Source organism: Dasypus novemcinctus, chromosome 9 (genome assembly GCF_030445035.2).
Source record: "Dasypus novemcinctus isolate mDasNov1 chromosome 9, mDasNov1.1.hap2, whole genome shotgun sequence".
Taxonomy (NCBI): domain Eukaryota; kingdom Metazoa; phylum Chordata; class Mammalia; order Cingulata; family Dasypodidae; genus Dasypus; species Dasypus novemcinctus.
Genome location: NC_080681.1, coordinates 65,324,750 through 65,349,499, shown reverse-complemented (window position 1 = coordinate 65,349,499; position 24,750 = coordinate 65,324,750). Strand labels below are relative to the sequence as shown.

General features: G+C 37.4%; 1 protein-coding gene across 1 annotated transcript in view; it reads left to right on the top strand.

Moving 5' to 3' along the window:
• CACHD1 (cache domain containing 1) overlaps window positions 1-24,750 on the top strand; it is a 222,622-nt gene that overhangs the window by 86,511 nt on the left and 111,361 nt on the right. The gene's annotated exons all lie outside the window — the stretch shown is intronic.

The following is a 24,750-nucleotide window of genomic DNA, read 5'->3' as shown; positions in this document are numbered from 1 at the left end:
AGTTTGTGAGACTTAAAATGAAGTAATAAAAATTAAATGAAATTAAAAATAAAATAGTCTGTGGAAGGTTCTGACATAAAAGCAGTTCAGTGAATGTTGGCTTTTGTTCTTTTCTTCTTTTCTTGTATTCTTCCTTTGTTTCTCTGCTTCCTTCCATCTTCCTTCAATGTTTTGCAGGGCCCGAAAGTATTGAAGCCAGATTCTCTTTACTTTATTTATGGCTGGCTTCAAATGGACTACTCCTGAATTAAAACAGTATTGGTGAACTTGGTCATAAATAATTGATTCGTGCTTGAAAACAAGGGTGTTAAAGAGGATTCTGGGTTTTAATTTCAGCTAATCCACCAACTTCATTACAGTATGTAACCGTCAACTGGTAATTTGAAGCTAGGTTTGAAACTTAAGTGAAAAACAGAACCAAGCTAAAAACCAGATGCTGTAACAGAGTGCTTCCACAGACTAAAAAGATAGTTTAGTAAAATATACAATAATTTAAACTCTGAGATGATGCCATTTTAATTCATGGAAAACAACTTGAGTTTATCTAAACTTTAGAAGTGTTTTGTAAGAAGAAAAAGCTTTGCAAGCATGATTAGAGTGAAATCATTTATAGGATATTTATTTATGATAAATTACTGTGGTTTAATTTCAAAGTTTAGTGTTTCCTGTTTATAGAAATTGGCATGTTTCATTAGTTTCTGCAGGTTACGTTGAGAAGGCCTAAGCAGTTATGTTTGTGCATTATGTTCTTTAACATTAGATTCTTCTTTTTTAAAGAATAAAGTTATGGTTCTCTTATTTATTTATTTTTTATGGCAGTAAACAGGTGCTCAACTACTGAGCTCTACCCCCTCCAGTTCAGCATTAGACTGAAGAAAAAAAATGAATTACCTTAATTGTTATGAATGTGATGTGGTTTACTGTATCAAGTCTTCATAATCCCTACTATATTTTTATTCTGGCATAGTGGAGAGTGCTTTAGGGTCATGAAATTTAAAAGCATTTTTATAGGGAAAGATTTCCACATACAGACATGTTTGAGGGAAGTTTTTAGGAGCTCAAAGGCCATTTGATAACATTTTAAGGAAACTGATCCAGGGATATCGGTTTTGCTCCTTTCCCTGAAGTAACAGATACAAGTTCTTCCTTCTGCTGTTTTCAAACATGAAAGTTGTTTTGTTTTCTTGGACTTCAAGCATTGCTTTGGTTATCTAGCTATATACATGTTTGTTAAATATTCAATAATAATTTTAAAAATTATATATAATGTAAAAATTTACATTATAATTTTTTATTATAACACAACTCCTATTTTGTAAAACATGTAAATTCATGTTTTTGTCCAAAATAGGAGTTCCTGTGAAACTCTGCCTTTATCTGAAAATAATTCATGTGAGGGAGTATTACCAACAGTCTTTTGCATGTCTCCTCTCTGATTGGCGACAAGTTTGCCCTTATATTGATCCTGATTGTACTTTTAACTTCTCTCCAAAAGGCCTAATACTGCCCTCTGGAAGAACCCTGAACAAATACATTCTATGCTTCTTTTCCATCTAGTATTTGGAGATAGTTATCGTGTCTTGCATTATTCAGGCAAACTTTCAATATAACCAGATCCTAAATAATTTCTTCTTCTATGACATGATTTCCAGACCCTTTCAGTACTCTGTTCACCATAGCAACAACAATAGCAAGCTTGGACTTAAATCATTGCTTTAGTTAGCTAGCTATGTGCACGTTTGTTAAATAAACAATAATAAATAATGTCTGATATCCCTTCATTATGATGATGCTCCTGCAGGTTGAATTGGGCAGGGGTCATTCCCATTCTATAGTGAGAAAGCAGACTCTTAATGTCACTTGGACTTGATTAATAACTGCCCAGGATCTCTGGACTCTGTGATCCTGGAAAGAGTTCAGGATGAGATCTTTGGGAGAAATGCTTATCTAGTCTATAAATAGTCCCTATTCTGTAAAACATCCCCACCATGATCACTCACACTTTCATTTGTATTATCTTCTTTGAGCTTCAGAATGACTCCATGAGGGAAGGTAGCATTAGTATTATTAATGATGTTCAGAAAGGTCAAGTATCCCTGCCAGTAAATAAGTGTGCTAATTCAAACATGCAAAGAATGCATAAAACGTGTGTATAGATTAGAGAACTATATTAAGATGAACAGCTACCCAGCTAATGAAATATTAATAAAATATTACCAGCATTTAGAAGAACTTTGGGTGATCATCCCAGAGGTCTCTTTCCCTCACTTAGTCTTTTCTTTTTTCAATCATTCCCTTACCATATTTTACTTTTGCCACATGTATGTATATCCACAAATAATTAATTTTGCTGTTTTTATCTTTATGTAAATATAAAGCATCATGTTTATATTCATAAATCTTGCTACTTTCTAGTCGTCAAATTCCTTAGAATCACCTATGTTCATGTTTGTAGCTAAGGTTCATTTATTTTCTATTTCTATGGTATTCCATTATATGAAATTTATATATTCATTCTACTGTTGACGATATTTGGGTTGTTTTTAGTATTTGACAATGTGAGTAGTGATACTATGAACATTGTTGTTTATATCTCCTAGTGCAGAGTTTGGATGGAATAATTTGTGTAATAGAAGAATTTTAATATCTCTGGCCTTTGCCTATTAAATGACAGTAGGGCATTTTGGGGGTGGGTTGGGTGGGGAGGAGGGGGGAAATGTGAAGTCCTCTCATTTCCAAGTCCTCTGGGTAGGGATGGAGGATTGTTTAGTCCAGATTGAAAATCACTGCTCTAAAGTATTGTTAGTTCTTATGGTACTAGAATGTTCAGTGCAACTGGACAACACCACCGCTTCCAAAATAGCTGTCATGGGTTACCTTCTGTAAGCACCATACTAGACATTTTCTCATCTACATCCTCTTCAATCTTGATATTGCCTGATATTTAATTTTTTGCCAATTGGGGGTGTCTAAGATGGTATTTAATGAGCTTAATTTGTTTACTCTGATTACTAATGAGGTTGAAATGACTTTTTACATTTTTATGATACATTTTTGTGGCTTTCTTTTCTGTAAAATGCCTCTTAATGCCATGTCCATTTTTCTATTGGGTCATTTTTCTTTAACTTTAGAAGTTTAAAAAAATTGTATACATATTCCTAGATTGGTGCGGTCAAAGAAAACTTTCTGCAATGGCAGAAATATTCCTTAACTGTAGAGCATCCATTAACCGCATGTGATTCCTGAGCATTTGAGATGTGGCTACCTGTGACTAAGTTTTAAATTTTATATAATTTTAAGTAATTTTCATTTAAATAGCCACATGAGGCTAGTGCTTCCCACATTAGAGACCCTTGAAGTTTTGTGTTTAATAAACTCCCAGTTTGTGGCTTGTAGATTCACTTGCTTTGTGATATCTTTTAGAGAATTGGGGTGTTATTTTAATGGTGTCAACTTTTACACGTTAATCTTTCCTTGTTTGGTTCCTGCTTTTAAGGTTAGTTATAGAAATTCTTTTCTACCCCATAGACGTAAAGATGTTCTCCTATTTTGTCTTCTACACCTTTTGTTGGTTTGCCTTTCTCATGTAAGACTTTAATCCACCTGGGATTGTTTTTGCTGTTAAAGGTGAAATTGGTATCCAGTTTCATATTTTCTCCATATGTATTTCCAAATGTACTTGCACTATCTATTGAACAATCTTTCCTTTCTTTCTTTGTTTGCAGTGTGTTTTTCTGTGATTAGTCAAGTTTCCATGTATGGGCAAGTTTGTTTTGCTTCCACTGGTTTATTTATCTATCACTATGCCTCTACACATTATCTTAATTGCTAGTTTTATCATTTTTGATATCTGGTGACATAAGCTATACTTTTTTTTCTTGAAAACATTTTTGACCCTCCGCTCTCACATATGAATTTTAGAATCAACTTGTCCAATTTTGGAAGAAAACCCCCTTGGGATTTTAATTGGCATTACAATGAAGCTATGGACCAATTTGGGGAGAATAACTTTGTGATAATAAGTCTTCTTACTTACTGACATATGGTATAGCTCACCATTTCCTTAGTACTTTTAACATGGTTTTGTACTTTTCTTCCCCAAAGACCTCCATGTGTTTGGGATTTATATCTAGATATTTTACTTTTGTGGTTGATATTATAAATAATCTCTTTATAATTACATTTTTCTAACTGTTGTAATGTGAGTTTTATAGATGTATTTTATATCCAGCTGACTTCTAGAGCTGTCATATTAATTCTAATAATTTATTTGTAGGTTCTTCTGGGTTTCCTATATAGATAATTGTATATGCAAATAAAAACCATTTTGATTCTCTTTCTAATCCTTACAACTTTTATTTGTTTTCTGTGTCTTGCTACGTTGGCTAGAACCTTCCGAGCAATATTGAACAAGAATAGTAATAGTGGCCATCCATAATACATTGTATTTTTATTGTTTTGTTTTAGGTATATTCTAATTTCAGTGGTTTCTTTTTTGACTTATGAGTTGTTAAAAAGTGTGTTTTAAAATTTCCAAACATCTTTTAACTCTTTCCTAGTTAATCCTGATTTGAACTTTCTATCCGTGATTTCTCCTTTAAGGTAATGAAAACTGGAGCCCGATGGGTTCTTGTCCTTCCTCTTTACCAATCAAATCTTTATGAGAGTTGGATTTGACTCAGCCTTGGCGGTAAATCTAATGTGGTGTTAATATCTTCTGGTTAGGGGAGCAAAGTAATTAAAAACTAATAAAAAAACATTTGTGAGTCTTGAGTTTTACAATAAAATTCTCTATGGTATAGATTTTTCTTTGCTTTTTCTTATTCCATTTACCTACAAAGTGTGGATCTAAGTTGACCAACAATATATTTTAAATCTTTAATTAGTTTAGTATATGGAGTTTTGCTGCCAAAGAAACTCTGGCAACAGCTGTGGGAAAATATAACCCCAGGAACACATTCTTGTGTATATCACCTACCATAAAGTCCATTTTTGAATGCTTTAAGAAATTAAGTTGGGTGTACACATAGGGCATTATATGAAACTGAACGTGAATCAAGAAAAAATATTTTTTTATAAAGTTCCCGAGAAAATAGCAAAATATGGTATGTGTTCATAAAATACAGGTCAGTGAAGAATGAATGAGGGGAGAAACAGCTTCTTGGGTGCTTGATTGGATCACTAAGTGAGTCAGAGCGACCTTGGATATGTTGTTGCAAGAGTTCAACCTAACTTTTCCCCTGAATATGCTAGTAAATTATTTATGGTGAAAAAATTACTCAATGAAATAGCAAACATATTTATATACTACTGAATTGCTGGCAGTGGCTGACTTTAGAGGGTTTTTAAAAGGACTTTAGAATTACTTTGAAATGGGCTAGTGTGATAAGAGAACTGTATATACATCATATGCATCCGGCCAGTGGCCTTCCTCAAGCAGTTCTCCTCCTCTCCTCTACCTCCCCTTCTCTTCTGTGGTATCATTTTTTTCCTCTTCTGTATCATATCCTTCAGCATCCAACATGCTGTTATCTTACCCATCTTACAAAGCATATACACAAATCCCTTCTCTTGACCCCACATCGTTCTCTAGCTGCTGCCTCATTTCTTCTTCCCCTTTGAGGGGCAGCTCGTTAGAAGAGAGGTGCCTGTGCTCCACTAGAGCCAATTCTTCTATTCTCTCTTAAACCTTCTCCAGTAAGGGTTTTGGCTCTACCAACCCAACAAAACTGTTTTTGTTCTTCAAAAGTCACCAATAGCCTCCACTTTGCTAAATCCAGATTCTTTATTATACTTGACTAACATTAGTATTGAATAGTTGATCCCTTCTCTCTTCCTTGATAAACTTTCCCAACTTGGGCTTCAGGACACCACACTTGCTGCTTCATGAGTACTTGACACATTCCTGGTTTTTTGTCTCTGTGGGCTCTGCAAACCCGTCCTTCTGAATGAAGGCCTGCCCAAATCACCGTATTTAAAATTTCAGGTCTCTTCCACACTCCCACCAACCTACCGCCTACCAATACTTCAAATTTCTCTATACCCTGCTCTAACTTTCTTTTTTCCATATCACCACTTTTTGGCATTAGAGCATTGGTGTTTTTGGCTTTATGAAACTAGTTGGGAGGTGTTCCTCTTCCTTTTCTTTCTGAAAGAATATATAATTGGTATTACTTTTTCCTTACCTGTTAGATAGAATTCACTAGTGCATTGCACCCCCTGAGCCTGGAGTTTTCTTTGTGGGAGTCTAGTTTCTTTAATAGCTAGGTAGTTTTTGTTTGTTTGTCTCAGATTTTCTGTTTCATCTTGTCAATTTTGCTAGGTTGATTTCTCCCCCCTTCATACATACAAGGTATTTGTTTTAGCTAAGTTGTCAAATTTCTTGGTATAAAGTGGTTTATAATATTCTTATTATCCTTTAATATCTGTAGGCCAGGACAAGAATAGAGAATAGTCACTGAAACTAAATGCTAGGTCTTTGAAAAAATCACTAAATGCCTAAAATGGATAATCCACTAGCTAGGCTAACAGCTAGTAGACTGAGAAAGAATGAGAAAAAAAATTATTGATAACCCATTCTTCAAAAAAAAAAAAACTACTTTGGCTTTGTTCTCTCTCTCTTTTTCCCTATTTCTTGGATTTACTCTCTTTACTATTTCCTTTCTTCCACTTAAAGTTTATTTTGCTCTTTTTCTAGCCTAACTTGGAACATTAGGTCAATGGTTTTTTACCTCCTTTTTTTTTTCAAATAGAGGCATTTAAAACTATAAACTTCCTGTAAGCACTGTTTTACTTGCCTCCCACAAAGTTTGACATGATGTTTTATCATTATCATTCAGTTTAAATATTTTCTGATTTCCTTTATAATATCTTCCTTAACCCATAAGTTCCTTTGAAGTTGTTGCTTAATTTCCAAAGTTTTTGGAGTCTTCTTAGATATCTTATTATTATTGATTTCTAATTTAATTCAACACATCCAGGCTTTCAATCCCTTTTTTGTGGCCCTACATACGATCTATCTTGGTGAATAAACCATGTGAACTTGAAAAGAATGTATATTCTGTAATTTTGAGTTGTCTTTTTATATCCATTAGGTTAAGGCAGTTGATAGTGTTGTTCGGATCATTTTTTTAAATTACTATTTTTTGAAAATTTTCTTTTTGTCTTTTTTTTTTTTTTTTTTTTAAGGAGGTACTGGGGAGTGAACCCAGGACCTTGTACATGGGAAGCAGGCACTCAACCACTGAGCTATACCTGCTCCCCCAGATCATTTTTGTCTTTGCTCATTTTTTTTTGGTTTGGTCTATCATTTGCTGGGTGGGATGTTACAATCATCAACTATGATTGTGGATTTATCTGTTTTTCCCATTAATTCTGTCTGTTTTTGCCTCACGTATTTTGAAGCTCCATTATTGGGCACATACACATTTAATATTGTTATGTCTTCTTGGTGAATTGTGGTATTATGGAATGTCACTCATTATCTCTTGCACTGATACTTTTTTCTTGAAGTTTATTTTTTTCTCATGTTAAAACACTCTAGTCTTATGATTACTGTTTGCATGGTTTATCTTCACAAGCATTTATTTTCAATATCTTTATTGTTTTAAAGTGTGCCTCTTGTAGACAACATATAGTTGACAGTTTCTGCCTTTTAATTGGGAAGATTTGGGGATTAGTCAATTAACATTCAATTTTGATTAATGATATGTCTGGATTTGGACCAACAATTTTTTTGTTTGTTTTACATTTCTGCCATTTGTTTTTCATTTTAGCTCATCCTCTCCTGCTCCCTTTTGAGTTTTTTAGTATATTTTAAAAATTTCATGTTAATCTATCATATATATGTGCACATGCACACGTGTGTGTGTATACACACAAAGAAGCACTCGGAATTTTAGTGTGGATCCTTAATTTATTACTCTACTTAAGGTTGACATCATTTCATATAAAATCTAAAACCCTTGTAGCCTTATAGATCCAATTCCCCACCACCATCCTTTACACTAGAGTATAAAATCTATGTATATCTCATGGCACAAGACAATGTTATGGTTTTAGCTTTAAACTGCCATTCATATTTTTAAAAATTAAAAGAAAAATATTATTGTATATATACACATAGTATTTCTGATACTCATTATTTCCCTAAAGATACCAGCTGGTATTGAGTTTAAAGAACTTCCTGTAGCATTTCTTATACTGCATGTTTGCTGGTGAAAATTTCTCCTAATTTTTAAATTATATTTTGTAATCACAAGATGTTTTTATTTTTACTTTCATTCTTTAAAGATATTTTACTTGAGGTAGAATTTTAGATTGACAGGGTTGGTTTTTATCATTTGATGTTTGTTGTATGAGTGTGTGTAGTTGTTTTTTGTTTTTTTCTTTTTGGCACTTTTTAAAAGCTGTTCCACTGTCTTCTGGCCATCATAGTTTCTGATGAGAAGACAATGGACATTTTAGGTATTGTTACTCTGTATGCAATGCCCTCTTCTACCTCCTATCCACCTCTACCCCCAACTGCTTTCAGGAATTTTCTTCTGTCTTTGCTTTTACTATGACTGCTGTGACATGGCAGTCTTCACATTTATCCAGTTGGTGTTTGTTGAGCTTCCTGAGTCTTTATATTAACATCTCTCATCAAATTTAGGGAAGTTTTTTGGCAATTACTTCTAATATTTTTTTCTCTCATTCTCTGTTCTTCTGGCACTCCAGTTACATGTAGGCCAAATATTTTTATATTTTACTGCAAGTCCCTCAGACAATGCCTCTTTAATTGTTATTTCTGATCTCAGATTGGATAATTTCTAGTTATATGTAAATTCTGTCCTCTTATGTCCATTCTGCTGTTAGTCCTTCTAGTGATTTTTAAAAAATTTTCAAATATCATATTTTCAGTTTCACATTTTTTATTTTTATAGATTTTATTTCTCTGGAGATTTTATTATAACTTTTTTTTAAAGATTTATTTTATTTCCCTTCCCCCACTCCCCCCCCCCCCCCCCGATGTCTGCTCTCTGTGTCCGTTCACTGTATGTTTTTCTGCGTCCACTTGCATTATCCAGCGGCACTGGGAAACTGTCTTTTTTTGGTTGAGTCATCTTGCTGCGTCAGTTCTCCATGTGTGTGGTGCCATTCCTGGGCAGGCTGTGCCTTTTTCCTGCAGGGCACACTCCTTGGCTGTGGAGTTCCCCTACGCGGGGCACATGGCAGCCCTGCATGTGGGCCAGCTCACTACATGGGTCAGGAGGCCCTGGAGATCGAACCCTGCACCCTCCATATGGTAGACAGATGCTCTATCAGTTGAGCCACATCCGCTTCCCTATTATAACTTTTAAAATATTTTCTGCTAATAAACAACATCTAAAATGTTTGGGAGTTGATCTCTGTTGATTGTCTTTTCTCTTAAGAATTGGTCATACTGTACTATTTTTTCATATGTCAAAAATTTCAGTTGTATCTAGATTATGAAATATTTAGATTCTGTTATATTTCTCAGAGGAGTGTTTGTTTTTTGTTTGTTTTTTGTAGGCAATTAACTTGGTTGAACTTCAAGCTTCTGATCTGTCTCTTGAGAGACAGCAGCTCAAATCTCAGTTTAGTTCTTTTTGATGGACTTTTCATTGGCCTATGTACAGTTCAGGGATCTGACTTTTTCTGACCCCAAAGCTCTAGCGTTTAAAATAGATTCTGGCGGAAGTTTAGTTTTCCTTAATTATTTTTATGAGTGGTTCTTTGATACTAAGAATTCTACCTGAAATATTTAAAATTAGCTGTTTCATTTCATCAAATATCATTCCCTGGGGCATAGTAAAGAGAATCATTTTGGTTTTGTAAGAGATTGATACTTAGTGGGTGCAAATACCCCCAAATTATCCTTTTATTAGTATTTAATATTTATATTGAACCTCAAAGGAAGAATTTGGACCAGGTCAAAACAATAGTTTAGAGTATACCTGGAAAGTAAGATACCGATCTTGCACAAAATTATATTCCTTTATACACAGTAGGGGAAAGATGCTTTGCATAAGAACAGTTTACAAATACAAAATAGCTTCTTATTGTTACCAGGGACAGGTGGGAAGCTAGCACCCAACCACTGAGCCACATTGACTCTGCTGAGTTGGTTTTCTCATTTGTTTGCTTCTTGTTTGTTTGTTTTTTTTAGGAGGCACCAGGAACTAAACCCTGGACTTCCCAGGTAGAAAGCAGGTGCTCAACTGCTTGAGGCACATCCACTTCCCCCAAAATAGCTTTTCCTTAAAAGAGATTATGAATTGAGAGTCAACTTTAGAGAGATGGCTCTTTATAAGCAAAAATATAAGTAGTCCTAACTGTGTGATATTTTGGAATTTTAGAGCTGGAAGGGACCATAGAGATCATGGGAACCAACAGAAAAATTAGAAAATTTTCCTCTGTTGTTTTTTTGGACCATCCCCTTGTTAGGGGTAGCTTGGGATGGAGAATTAAAGAACGTCATCTATGGAGATGGAAAACCTAAATTCCAGGTAGGTCTGTTTCATTGGCTATCTGGTTTTTGGCAGGATATTTGCCTACATCAATTTCTTCTATAAAATGAGGATAAGATCTATCTTGCAAGATTATTTAAAGATTACGTACTTGGCACAGGTAGGCATTTCGTATTTTGTGTTCTGCTTCCAGAATACAAAAGGGTAATAACAGAGTGTGGATTTAGGAGTAAACAAGGGGGAAGAGCTCCATTCTTAGGCTGTTAATTAAGCCTCCTAGATGAGGCTTAGAGGAAAAGATCTGTAAACCTGAAAGGAGAATTTCCAAAGTGAATGATCACAGAAAGCCCCTGGGAGGAAAAGCAGGAGCTTTAAATAGAAGCCCCTCTAACTGAGAAGAATAGGACTGGACCTGGACTTTACATTGACTTTGTATTTATATTAACTTTGTATTTCTACTCCTAGAAACTTCACTGTAGGAAAATTTGGTTGTATTTTTGAACTGTATACTGGACCACAAGAAGGAAAGGGACAGTAATTGAACAAGAAGAGAAAGTGTGGGTGAGATGGAGAATAAGGACTCTCCTCTTTTGAGTTCTACGTCCCAGGACCTGGCACTTGGTGGGCATTCAGTAAATTCTCTTTGAGAAAAATGAAGGGATATGTACTTACATCTCAGTATTCATATTTCTAGATTCTGGATGTGTTTGAGGTTGCCCTGCCAAGTGTAATGCAGTGTGGTGTTAGCCTGAGGGCTCTGATTTTGTTTACAGTTACCTAGTGAGATATGTGCAAGGCTCAGACTTGTCCAGATTGGAGGAACCCTGGAGGCAGGGTGGATGGATTCCATTCTTTCTTTGCCCCAAACCTTCCTCCCCATCTGTCCCAGGGGATTTGTTTAGGCTGGGTCCTGATTTGGTTCACCCTCTTACCTAGATTGATCGTTGATTCTTTGTTTGTTGAAGTATTCATTAAATGTTTGCTCAATGAGTGAATAAGCCAGTGAATCCTTAGGAAGGCAAAGGAAAGGTTGAGAGGTAATGAGGCCACCCAAATGGGAAATTTGTAATGAATCAGGCAAGGACCAGAGCAAACAGATGGCTGTTCTCTTAAGCCAGTGCCCCAACAAGTTTACTTGGTTAGTGTTTAGGTTTCCTTGATTGGAAATCAATCTAGGTCTGTTTTGGCTCTTTCTGTTCTTGGTCTGATTCCAGAACTAAAGTTAACTATCTTACAAAGACGGGCTACCTATCAAATTATTGGATTTTGGTTACGAAGGTGGGAGTGGTGGTCTGTCATTTTGGAAAGATTAAGCCTAGAGGGGATGTGATAGTGGCGCTATATCAATTTTCTTAGTGTTTTCACATGTATTTTCTCATTTAATCCTCTTAATGACTTTGTAGGCAGAGCACAGTATTATTCCTATATTCTGTATGACTAACCTGTTTCTCAGAAAGGTAATTATAAGTAATTTAAGTTCTCATAGAAGTAATAAGGGACAGAGGCAGGATTTATAATCCTAGTTTTGGGCTTTATTTATATTATTCTGGCTATGATAGTAATCAGCATCATTTATTGAATGCAGGTTATTATCACTGCACTTATGTCTTTTTTTCACATTGCCACCTGGCTTGCTCCTTCACATGCTTTCATTTCAGTCTTGGGTTAAATGTTACCTCTCAGCAAAACCTTCCTTGACCATCATTTTATACATTTCATATATTGACCTCTCAACATTTCTTACCTCCCTTCTCTGCTTTACCTGTCTCCCTAGAATTTATCACTTGGGACTTTTCTATATTGGGCTTTTTTAACTTCCATTGTGTGTATTTTCCTAATAGAAAACAATCTGTATGAGGAGAGGGCAGGGACTTTTGTTTGGTTCCTTGATGGGCACCTAGAAAAGTATTTCCATATAGTATATAGAAAGCACTCAGTAAATATTTGTTGCATGAATTAACTAATCCTCAAAAACAAAAATGAACAAACAAAAAAGTAAGCTTTACTGACAAGGAAAATTATCCACAAAGAGGTTTCCTGTCTGAGGTCACCTGAGTGAAAAGTTGGAGGACCTGATTTTGAATTCAAGTGTATTTAGATTCAGTGTTCCACTATATGCTTTCAAAAGTTTAGTCCCTACAGTGTGTGGTTGATGCTGCAGAGGCTGTTAACAGGGACCAGATTCTGTCTTCCTCCTTTTTCTTGTCCAGCAGTTGACCTTATCTGATATATTGGGGCTTAGTGGAAGGTTTTATTTTGTGTGTAATCTGTCACTTACAAAAAGGGAACCATGTAGAAACCATTACATTACACCCTGCTGCTTACCAGAAACAATCATGCAAGGTTGGATTTGAATTGTTTGAGAAGAAATGCAAAAATATTGATAGAAGGTACTCCTTAAACTTTTGGAAGCGGTAAGGAAACTTTCAATATTTTTATAGCAGAGACAAATTTTGTAGAATAATTCACAAGGTAGAAAGGACAGGAATGTCCTCTTTAGGAAATACGTCTTGACTGTGTTTATAAGAGGCAAAGAGGAGCAGGCCTGGGAGGTGCACCTCCTCGAGGAGAAAGTGGAGGTCTGCTTGCTTTAAGAACCGCTGCACCAAATGGACAGAGGAGCCCATTTAGTGTGGCAGTACTTTAGTCCATGTTCAGAGTATGTGTATTTTTCTAGAATCTGAATAAATGGGGTATGGGTACAAAAACTAGAATTTTGAAAGAGACCGTCTTTGACATGTGTTCATTTAACATGAACTGCTTCACATGCGGTATCTAATTTTTAACACAGCCATGTGATATTCAGTTCTTCCCACTCCCCATTTTAGAGTTGAGGGAAGTGAGACTTGGAGGCCTTGATTAATTTGCTCAAATTGTATTTAATAGGTGATAGGGTCAGGATTTTAACCAAAGTGGTCTGACTCTAAAAAGCCCTATTCTTAACCACTGTGCTGTGTTGCCTTCCATCCTTTTACTCAGCAAATTCTTGTAAATGTTTTCAATTTTTAAAAGGAGCGTTGTTTATTCTCTCCTGACAGTCTTGCACATCAACTGAAATAAGATAAATATGTCTAAACATTGTAAGTACCATGATGAAAACTTAGCCTCTAAATGAAGAAAAGATCCCAGTTAAATGCTTAGTTGCCCTGGGTGAGGCAGTGGCGGGGGTGATTTCTGCACTGTTGTAGACGAGCCTTTTAACTCTCATAAATCACAGGGCTCTAATGTGCGCTGTAGGAGGAAGAGCGTTATATTACTAATGGATTGTCCTGAAGGAACATAAACAAGATATAAAAATAAGCGAAGTCCTTGATGACTCTTTCGTCTTACAATTCATCATTATTCCTTTATTAACATAACTTGAAGACAGTTGGTTATAATTTGCGTCACTGTGGAATTTCTATTGGACTATTCGGGGTTTTTTTGTTTGTTTTTTTTTTTTTAAAATAAGTGCCCCTAAATAAGAACTTTCAGCTAATTGAGAGAAAAACTGCAGCTGTTGGACTATATGTAGGATTAAAGTATAATATAGTGAGCATCTTTCCTGTCACACAGAAGGAGAAAAAGATAACTTTCACATTCTTAGTGTGGAACTGTGGCTGGTGAAGCTTTTGTCTGTACAGTTTCCCTGGAGGATGTAGCAAACCTTAGATACCTCTTAGAATGCCCGGATTTCTCTCCCAATATGAAGCTTTGACAATGATCAGGAATGCATGGGATACTCCTCTGCTAGCTTCTTAGGGAAAGAACAAGGTGAGCAAGGAGAGGGGAAGCAGCTTGCCAGTTACCCTTCTTGCTATTTAAGAAATGGCAATTTGGAATTTGAAGTATTTAGCAACCCTGCTTATATTTTAAGGAAATATATTTACAGCGTATGTTCCGTATCCTTGCATATATTTGGCAGTGAAAATATGTGTGTATGCATCCATGAAAGCTTTAATTCCTGTACTAAATATAGACTAGTTGACTGCAGGGGTTATATTGCGCACTAGCAAATGTATGTGCCTGGTGTTGAAATAAGCTGAGATAATCCTGCTTATGCACACACACATACACACACACACACACCCTGTGTACTCACCTATTTTATATAATGTGCTCTGTACATATAGAGAGACAGAATGTATCTGTTGTTTGTATATTTGAAATACATGTTTATGCTCTTTTTACGTAGTGTTTATTTTTATACTTGTATAGCTATACCTTTATCAACAATAGAAAATAAAATCTCCCTTACCACTGGCACCAGCACACACGAATATTTAAGACTTGGGTTTTGTTTTGTTTTGGTTTTTTTTATGTTGTTGTTTTGACAGAAGCCCAGATATTTCTTCATCCCCTTGATTCCCAGGCTTCGTGTTCCCACTGGTTGTACAGGAACAAATGAAAGGGCTGGTACTTTCTCCAGCAGAGCCGCCAGGGTGGGGTGGGGATTCTTGCAGGCAGGCCAGAGCTGGAGAGAATAGGTTCCAGTCAGTTAAGGGGAAGGTGGAGCTTTGGGAGCAGAGCAGGGAAAGACAAGCATTCTCCCTCTAGGATGTGCATCCTCCCTGCCTTAGCTGGAACTTCAGCTTCACGTGACTCTGCAAACCATATGTGCGCAAATGCCTTCTTTCAATGAAGCAGATCCTTGGAAAAATACAAGCCTGGGCTTTTTACTCAAACACTGAAAGCTTCGTTTGCTAGCATCCAACATTTGTACCTCATCTTAGTCATATGTGTAGATGTTTTGTTGTTTTAATTTTTTTCCAAGAAAGTAACAATAATAACTTGTCCCTCAAAATCAGCACTCATTCTGGTCTGTGGATCTGGTGATGTGGCTCATGTAGAATTTTTGTCTCTATTGTAGCATTTCGTTTTATTACTGCTGCAGTATCTGGAAACTAAAACCAAGAAATGCCTTTTCTCTGTTGAGTGGCATGGCACATCATAAGCTGGCTTCATTGATTGCAGGTAGGACCTGGAGAGAGACTGCTTCTCCAGCCTCCTAAGGTTGTCGTGCAATATGCGAGACTCAGCTGATGGGGCTATTCAAGGGCAGTCTTAAACAACTGAAGAATTCAGATGTTCAGACCATGATTTCTCTTGTTCTGTTTTCTTTGCCTTGGTTTTAAAGGGGATCTACTTTGTGGAAATTTGTTACTCTAATGTGGAAGTACATTTTGCCTTGGACTTTGTCTTGCTCTGGCTTACATTTCCTTAGTGAGGGGGGACTAGGAATAAAATTACTACAATTGCCCTCCACTATACTTAGAAGAACTGTGTATCAATGAAATTCTAAAATGTCACAATGTTACATTCCATTGAAAAGGTAAATAAGATTAACAAATAAAGGGAAAATGGAAACATTTACACATTTAAACAATTTGGACAAGGTCATTTTGTCTCAGGACCATCTTCCCAGAAATTTAACTTAATAGGTTCTTGGCCAGTGCAAAGGTAAGAAAGTACTTAGTGGTAGCAGATTTTTGTTGCCCTGCCAGTGTCATCTTTCCACTTCATTGTTGGGCTAATTGACATTAACCGGCAAGTGTTTGATCAATATGCCCTCAAAGGGACCCTTGAAGAACCATAAATGTTCTGGTCATTTGGTCTCTAACTGGAAACTGGGTCAGGTTTCATCCTTCATTTCTGCAACAAACATTTCCTAAGTCCCTGCAGCGTGCCAGGTCTGGCCCAGGTTGCAAGGTTGGTTTTGTGATGGCATATTATTTGCACTGGGTATGGAGGAAATAAGTCTGGGCTAGAGTGGAATTGCAGGTTCCCAAATCCTCTGGGTGCTATCCTTTTACTTGGAATGCTTCTAAGTTATACTTGGTGTTACGATATGCATAGATAGTTATACTCTATATAAATAAGAGCTTTATGTGTTAAAAGAGACTGGATTTGCTTTCTTTTCCCATGGTCGTACCTGTCCTTTACAAGTTACCAGAGCTCACGAATCCAGTATGATTTTTTCCTTTCTCCTCGATTAAAATTCAATACAAATTTATCCAAAAAAATTGTGACATGAAATGTTAGAGATTATTCTATACGCTGTGTCTTCTTCTTTCCCCTCTTCATTCTGTCTAAGGTCAAGACTAGGTTAAACTTTTTCCTTGTGGTGAAGGAACAAGCTGTAAACTTTCAAGGTGTGAGCTTGCTTATTGCAGGTTTAGAGGAACCTCAGGGGCTTCCGTGACTGAGTGAAGTGAGAAGTGAACTGAAGCCTGCCCTTCCTACTGTTTCTTTTGTAATCAGGTCATTAAGGGTAAAGTGGGGGGAAAAATAGGGCAAGAGCCCATTGACCCCTTAAGTTGATAACCTTGGCTTTCATGAAGCTCGGGTGTGTATATTTCCAGGACTCTCCTGGAATACCTACCTAATACAAACGGCTGCCCAAACCAAGCCCTCTTATCACCTTTAATGCAAACCTGCTTTTTGCTTCAAGAGAGGAGCTCGTGCTCTCAACTGTTTCCCAGGCTTCTGCCTCCTCCGGTTCTCTGGCATGTCAGCACATGCCTTCTGTTTTTTCCATTGCACTTCTCCTGAGCTCAGTTCTCTCAGGATCAGGGTATGTGACCCTGGAGCCCAGACGGCCTTGCACATAAATCTTCCTGGTCCACCTGCAGATCATCTGTCAGCGGCTGCCCCGCTTCTCCGTTGGATGGGTTGTTCCCACACATCTCTCAGGCAACCCTGAAGCCTTCATGGGCCATTGGAAATTCAGCCTGGCCCTAATTTATCTCTGGGTCTTCATTGGTCTTGTCCTACATCATTGCCTGCTGTGCCTAGTCTCTGCTCAATGGGGTAATTTCATGAGACCAAAGCTTGTAGTGGATGAGTTGCCATATCACAACTGTGGCCACTTGCCATCAGGGATACCCTTTCTGAATGAGTGCCTTTTTTTTTTTTCTTGCCAAGTCTTGCTCCATAGCATCTGATATTATCCAGGAGGCAGGTAAAGAAAGATAGGGATCCAGACAGGCCCAAAATCTGATTGACTTGAACCAGATAAGACTAATACTCATAGGACATCTGCCTTTTTTTCTAGATCTGAAGCAGATTTTTCTAATATGGCAAGTAATGACATATTGTATGAGGGCAAATGCTTACAGTAATGAACACATTCAAGTTCCTTCTAGGTACTAGGCATTACATTAATTTTTTAAAAACTACATAGTGTATTGATTAAAGAGGATGGATTTGATCTAATTATTCTGTTTCTTAGCAGAATGGCCTTAAGCAAGTTAATCGAATGGCACTATCTGTAAAATATCTGTAAAAATGGCATGTAGTAGATACCTAGGGTTGATGAGAAGATTACAAGGAATTGTGTAAAGTTGCACTTTACATAGTGCTTGACACATAGTACGCAATGAATTAATGCTAATCATTGTTATGTTATGGATCTTTTGGGGGAAACTGGGCTCCTTATATGAGGAAAAGTTACCAGTGACTTGACGCAGGATATAAGTGGAACCAATGGTGAGTCCTAGGAAATTTTGGAAAAGAAGGGCCTTGAGAAGGCAGATATTGGGCTCGGACTAGAAGAATGAGTAGAATTTAGTTGATTTGATCTGAGAGTTTAACATTTTTCTGCCATTTGGAAGCTATAGAGCAGAAAACGATCTAAACTAGGGGTTAGAAGAAATGATCTCTTTGTTTTTGACTCTTACTAGGCGTGAGCTTGGGCAAACCATTGAGCCTTGGATTTCCTTGATTGTAAAAATGGGACAGGGAATGTTGCCATGCCTAGCTCCCAGGGTTGTCAGGCATAAATGAGACAACTCATGTAAAAATGCTTTGAACATGATAATATGCTGTCAAGGGTAAAATCGTTATTAGATGCTTCAGTTTAGGAAAAAGGGATTCTAGAAGAATCCCAAGCTGTCTGAGACTGTAATTAGCAAAGCTACATGACATAGTGCTTTAGAAGAGGCACTAACAGCTGTGGTAGGGATCATAGCCTTGTGTTAACATATCCATCCCACCACATTGACTGTGCACTCTCCTCCAAGAGCAGAGATGTTCATTGGATTCTCTGTTCTGAGGCCCTGAGCAATAAATTCCCCAAATAGTAACTACAATAATAGTAAATGACTGCCACTATCATTTATCTGTCACTTACTGGATGTTAGGTACTCTGCTAAATATTTTACAAACCTTATCCCGTTTAGTTCTCAAGCAATATCATGAAGCAAGTATTATTAGTCCCAGTAATTAAATTGAGGCTTAGAGAAATAATTTATCCTCATTTCCTTTAGCTAGTAAGTAGCAGAGCTGGATTTAACTCAGATTTGTTTGATTCCAAATCCTAAGCCCTTTGTGCCATATTGCTTTTAATCTAAGAAAAGATGCTTTTACCCCAAACATTATGCCAGGTTTTATAAGTAGGATTAAGCCCGAGGATGAGTTAAATGAATAAAATGGTTAATGTTCATGTATTCTCACCCTCTTTGCTTACAGCTCTATTGTTAGAAAGTTTAGATCTCGTATTATTTCCCTGTCACCACCACGTGCATTTTCTAGTCCAATGACTGGGATATAACAATTCAAAAAATCCCTGTCCTTATCCTGGGCTTTATACCTTGTTTAATTTGAACTTCACAGTGAGCACTGAAAGGGTATTATTCCTAGGCTAAGAGAAGTCAAGGAACTTGCCCAAACTTCCCAGCTAATAAATGGCAAGAGCTCAGCGCCTGCTCTGTGCCTGTATCTGCAGCATTGCCACTCTTACTAATAAAATAATAGCAAGGAATTACTCTTTTCCTTATACTGTATATAGTTGGCAACATGAAACAATGCAAATGTTTCTACATGGAAAACTTAAGAATACGATGGTGTGATGTTGTTCAGAGGTGTTAAATATTTGTGTTGGCATATACTTTAAAAATTACTTCTATGTCACATGCATTTAAGTAACCAAACCCTTAAACTTGATAGAAAACAAAATGAAAGGTTTATTCTTGAGTAATATGGCTGGAATTGAAGGAAAGTGGGATCAGCTATTAAATTCTTACCACGGCACAAAGGTTTTTGAATGTCAAATGTTAAACTCTTCCACATTCAAGAGGAATTTTGCTATGACTCTCTAGTCCCCTAGGGTACATTTCCTGCCTGTGCCTGTCAGCTCCATTGTGTTATATTTTAAATAAAGCGGTCCCTAACATTCAAAACTCCTTCCAGCCCTTCCTTTTAGGAAGCAGACAGAAATAAAATGTTTGCTATGCCTTTGCACTTTGGTCATCTTTTACCTTTTCAAACCTTGTTGCCCGCCCCACCCCCAGTCTTCAGAAGTATAAAGATAAGGTAAAAAGAGCTTTAAAAATAAAAAAGGTTCTGGGGAAGTATGCAAATGGCAGAAATGTCTATGGGAAAATTAAGGGAGGCAAAATTCAGCAAGAAAGAAATTCATTGATGTTGTGATGAAACGTTGTCACTGGAGATGATGACAAATTAGAATCCGTTCCCATGGGGACCGGCGAGCTACCTACTGATCATTTGACCCGTGGCTGGATGTTGGCTAGCCTAAGAATTGACCCAAAAGATGACAAGATGGTTTTAGTCCCGTTGTCTCATCAGCATTCAGGAACCCCTTAGGGGATGAAGGGGGAAGGATAAAGAAGGATAAAAGATGAAAGCTGAGCTGTGGAAAGAAAAATGTTTTTAATTACACTGAGGGGGATTGTGGGTCCACCTGTAGCTTTCTGTTGAGAATGTCCTTTGTTTTCTCCTGTCTGCCGGGATTGTGGCAGGATACAGATCCCGAATCTGTCTGGCCTCTTAGAAGGTGACATATTGGTAGCCACTCCTCTTCAGCCAAACAGATAGGTTCAGGACTTAATCTCTCAGTGGGCTATCTTTACTCTGAGAGATTGTGTTATGCCTCATGCAACCTGGGTTTGGGAGGCATGCTAAAGAGACATTGCTTTTAGAGCAAGAGAGGTTGAAAAAAGAAAAGAAAAAAACTCTCAAGGGAGCATGAGTTGAGGTTTCCATAGTGAGTCAACCTCACATTCCTTGTCGGAAGGGCACTGAGAGAAAAGAGCATTTCCTGGCAGTCAGGTCCCTTAGACCCCATTTTCATCAGTTTCTGCACTTGTAAAATGAGAATTACGATTTTTCTCTTACTGTCCTATGATGGCAGAGAAGGTGATTAAGGTGAAAATCCTGAGGAAAATAGCAGAGTGCTGCAATTCACTTTCTGAGGAAAAGAAACAATGTGACTGTTTTGTTCTCCCAGATTACAGACACAACACTTGAGGAATTAGAACAATTTAAATTCAGCTGGTATGATTTAGACCACAGTAGTCAGGCAATATTCAGTAGGCAGTGTTTTTGGAAATTCTTATTTCCCTTTTTCATACTGATGGTAGAATTCAGCAATTCTAAACTTCCTCATTGTACTTTAGAAAAAATTTTAATTAAAGTTAATAGACCTCAAGGAATGTTACATTAAAAAACATAAAAAAGCAAGAAACATAAGAGGTTCTCATATAACCCACTCCCAACTCCCCACCACATCATTTTTGTAAATTGTATTTTTTGAAGATATATACATTACCAAAAAAATATAAGAGGTTCCTGTATACCCCTCACCCTCCTACCCCGCTCCTCCCACACCAACAACCTTCTCCATCATTGTGGCACACTCATCGCACTTGGTGAACGCATTTTGGGGCACTGCTGCACCACATAGATAATAGTTTACCCTATAGTTCGCATTTTCCCCCAGTACATTCAGTGGGTTATGGTGGGATATATATAAGGTCCAGCATCTGACCCTGCAACATCATTAAGGACAACTCAAAATTCCAAAAATGCCCCCACATCACATCTCTTCTGCCCTTTCCCTGCTCTCAGCAACTACTGTGACCACTTTCTCCACCTTGATGATAAAATTTCTTCTATTACTCATCACAATAGTTTTATGGTAGAATATCAGTAAGTCCACTCTAGTCCATATTTTATTCCTGCATTCTTTGGACCCTGGGAACCACATTGTACTTGACTTTCATAGAAACTATGAAGAATTCTACATGAAATCATACTGATTTTGAAATATCTAATTCTCATTATTATACAAAGTTATGATGTTGTGTATAGTTTATGGTATCCTGCCAAGGATTTCACATCATTTGTTAGGTTTGGAAAGAAGGAGAGGAGTTGCTGGGAGGTATGTCTATGTATATGACAAAAGGAAGCAGGCTTATATAATGGTTTGGGCTCTGCAGCCAGAGTACTGATTTTGATTCCCAGCGCCATCACTCACTAGCTTTGTGACCTTCGGCAAGTTACTTAACTTCGGTGTCCACTTCAGGAAAATGGAGGTATCTACCTTATAGCTTTCTCGGAAGGATATAATTGGTACATGGATATGAGGTGCTTAGAATAGTGCTGACATATAGTTAGCACTCAGTAAATATTGGCTATTTTTAAGCTAAGGTAAGCAGGGTGTCACAACATGAAAGATTAAAGAGTCTCCGACTGAGAAGTATGAATCTGTGAGTGGAGAGAGCTTGTAGTTGTGACCTTTGTTAAGTGTCTGTGAGTGTTTGGATTCTGTGCTTGGCTCTGTAAACGGGTTACTGTCTCCACTGTGAAGAATGAAGCTTGAGGCAGACCCTCACTAGTAAACTAAGGGCACATATCTCCACCATTCCCCCGCCCCTTCCAGAGCCCCTCTCCTTCCTACCCGCACCCCACCCCAAGGAACACTAAGTTCCACAGCCAAACCAAGGCTAAGGAGCTTCTTCCAGCCCACTCCTTGCCTTGACCAATTAAATTAATAGGCATTCCATTCCTCAGCCTTTGTGACTTGTGATATTATATTATTTCAAGTCAGTTTTCTGTTACTGTGACAGCTTCTTTTATGTTTGGTTTGTCTGTGGCACTGTAGCTAAGAGCACACAAGCTTTATATGCAGGACAGTTCTGAATTTGAGTGAGTGGCTTACTTGACTGCAAAGAAATAAAATGACAACATTTACATTGTAGGGTCCTTGTGCCTAGTGTATGGTAAGTACCACTATATAGTAGCTTTTAAAATTTTCTGAAGAACCCTGAAATTCTTTTGCAACGGGTTTACAACCCACAGGGCACAATTTTGATAATTTTGATCACTTAGGTGAAATGCCTCGGTTTGATCAGCCTTGTTTAGCTTGGCTTTCATATGGTTCCCGTAGGATAGGATTCAGCCTGTCTTCTGTGTTCTGATCATCTCTTGATGCATAACAAACCATCCCAGGACTTGCTGGCATAAATAACTATTTCTTAATGTGTCCGGATTCTGTGGGTCAGGAGTTCAGACCAGGCACAGTGAGGATGGCTTGTCTCTGCTTCATGATGTCTGGGTCTTCATCTGGGAAGGCTCGTGGGCACTGGAATCATTTGGAGGCTTCTCAAATTGTGTCTGGAGCCTGACTTGAAGACTCATCCAGCTGGGGCTGTCAACCAGAGTATTTACCCCTGGTGCTTTCACGTGACTTGGACTTCTTTCCGCATGGTAGCTTGCGACTACCAAGAAGGAGAACATTCCAAGGGGCGGAAGCTGCATGGCCTTTTATGATCTGGCTTTGGAAGTTACATTGTATCACTTCCTCCATACTCTATTGGTAGAAGCCTCACAGACTGACCCAGACTCAAATAGTGAGGGAAAAGGAGAACACAGACCCTCACCTCTCAAAGAGATGGGCTATTAAAGAATTTGCAACACTTAGTTTAAAAACTGCTGCACAGGTGTTTATGGGGCTCTTGATTCTATCTGTAGCAAGTTATATTCCCTTTCTAGACCAGGAGTTGGCAAGCTTTTTCTAATAACGGCCAGAGAATAAATATTTTAGATGTTAAAGACTGTGTGGTCTCCGTTGCATCCCCTTAATTCTGCCATGGTAGCATGAAAGTAGTCATAGGCAATATGTAAACAGAGGCGTGGGACTCTGCCCCAGGAGAACTTTATGAACATTGAGGTTTGAATTTTGTATAATAATTACATGAGAACAAAAAGAAAATGTTAAAAAACACAAGAACCATTTCTGGCTCATGGGCCATACGAAAACAGACAGTGGGCCACATTTGGCCCAATCCTTCTAAGGAATATATATAAGTTTAGCAAAAGCTGACTTTTTTAAAGTTAGAATTCTCCAATTGTGTAGATGAAATGCCTCGTAATTTCCCTGGAGTTAATTATTGTGTGTGTGTGTGTGTACATACCTATTGGAGAGAAATGATTATTTCATTTTTGTTTTAAGATGAAATTTGTGTAGGTTTAAATGCAAATTCAGTACTTTCACATACACCTCACCTGCAACCTGTTACATAACATTTGTTCCCAAGGGCAAGCAAGAAGTACACTCTTAATACTTTATTTTATCAGAAACCAGAACCTAAAGAGAAACGATAGGTCTTTTGCTTTTCTGTAGAGTTTCCAGTAATATATATTGTTATATATTTTAAAAAATAAGTGTTGTGTATTTTTAAAGAGATTGTTAATCCTTGGGCTAAAGGATAAGATTAATTACTCTGAATTGAATTTTTTAGCCTTTAATTCATTAATTATTTTTTAGCTACCTACAATGCCAGGAAGTTTACTAAGTGCTGAAGATTCAGAAGTGAAGAAAAACATATATAGCACCTACCTTACAGAGCACACAGTTTAGTGGAGTAACCAGATGTAAAACAGCTAATAACACTAGAATATAATGGCGTTATGTGAGGACATGCCTGTAAACACTGTGAGAATATAGCAGTAAGCTTTCAAGCTGGACCTGTTACTCTGTCTTTCATCCTCAACCACCCACTGAATGTGAGAGTCTAGGAAAGAAGATTAAATGTGGTGCAAACTGTTGCTTAGAGAACAAATCAACACACTACTGATGAGGAGTGAAGAGTCCTAATTTTGTGTTTGGGCTGCATTTTAATGAATTATAGCTATTTATGTTGGCCTTACTTTGGGAAAGGAAAAGCGAAGAACAAATTAGAAGTTCGTGAATGTCGGAATTTTGTTAGAACCTTTCCCCCTTAAGGTAATAGTTTTAGATGGGTGGAGAACTAAAATAGAATTAGTGTGGGACCTGTTGGCTAAACTAAGGTTGAGTTAATTATCGTTCCTTTTTCTCTAATTCTATTGGCGTTTTGCTGTAGTAGGCAATCCTGTGGGTTTTAAGATGCTTAGGAACATCCCTGCCCTCAATCTGGTAGATGCCAGTGGCACTCCCATACATACAATTGTGACAACTAAAAATGTCTTCAGATTTTGCCAAATGGCCCAGGGGAGGAGCAGCTGAGGCAACTATCTC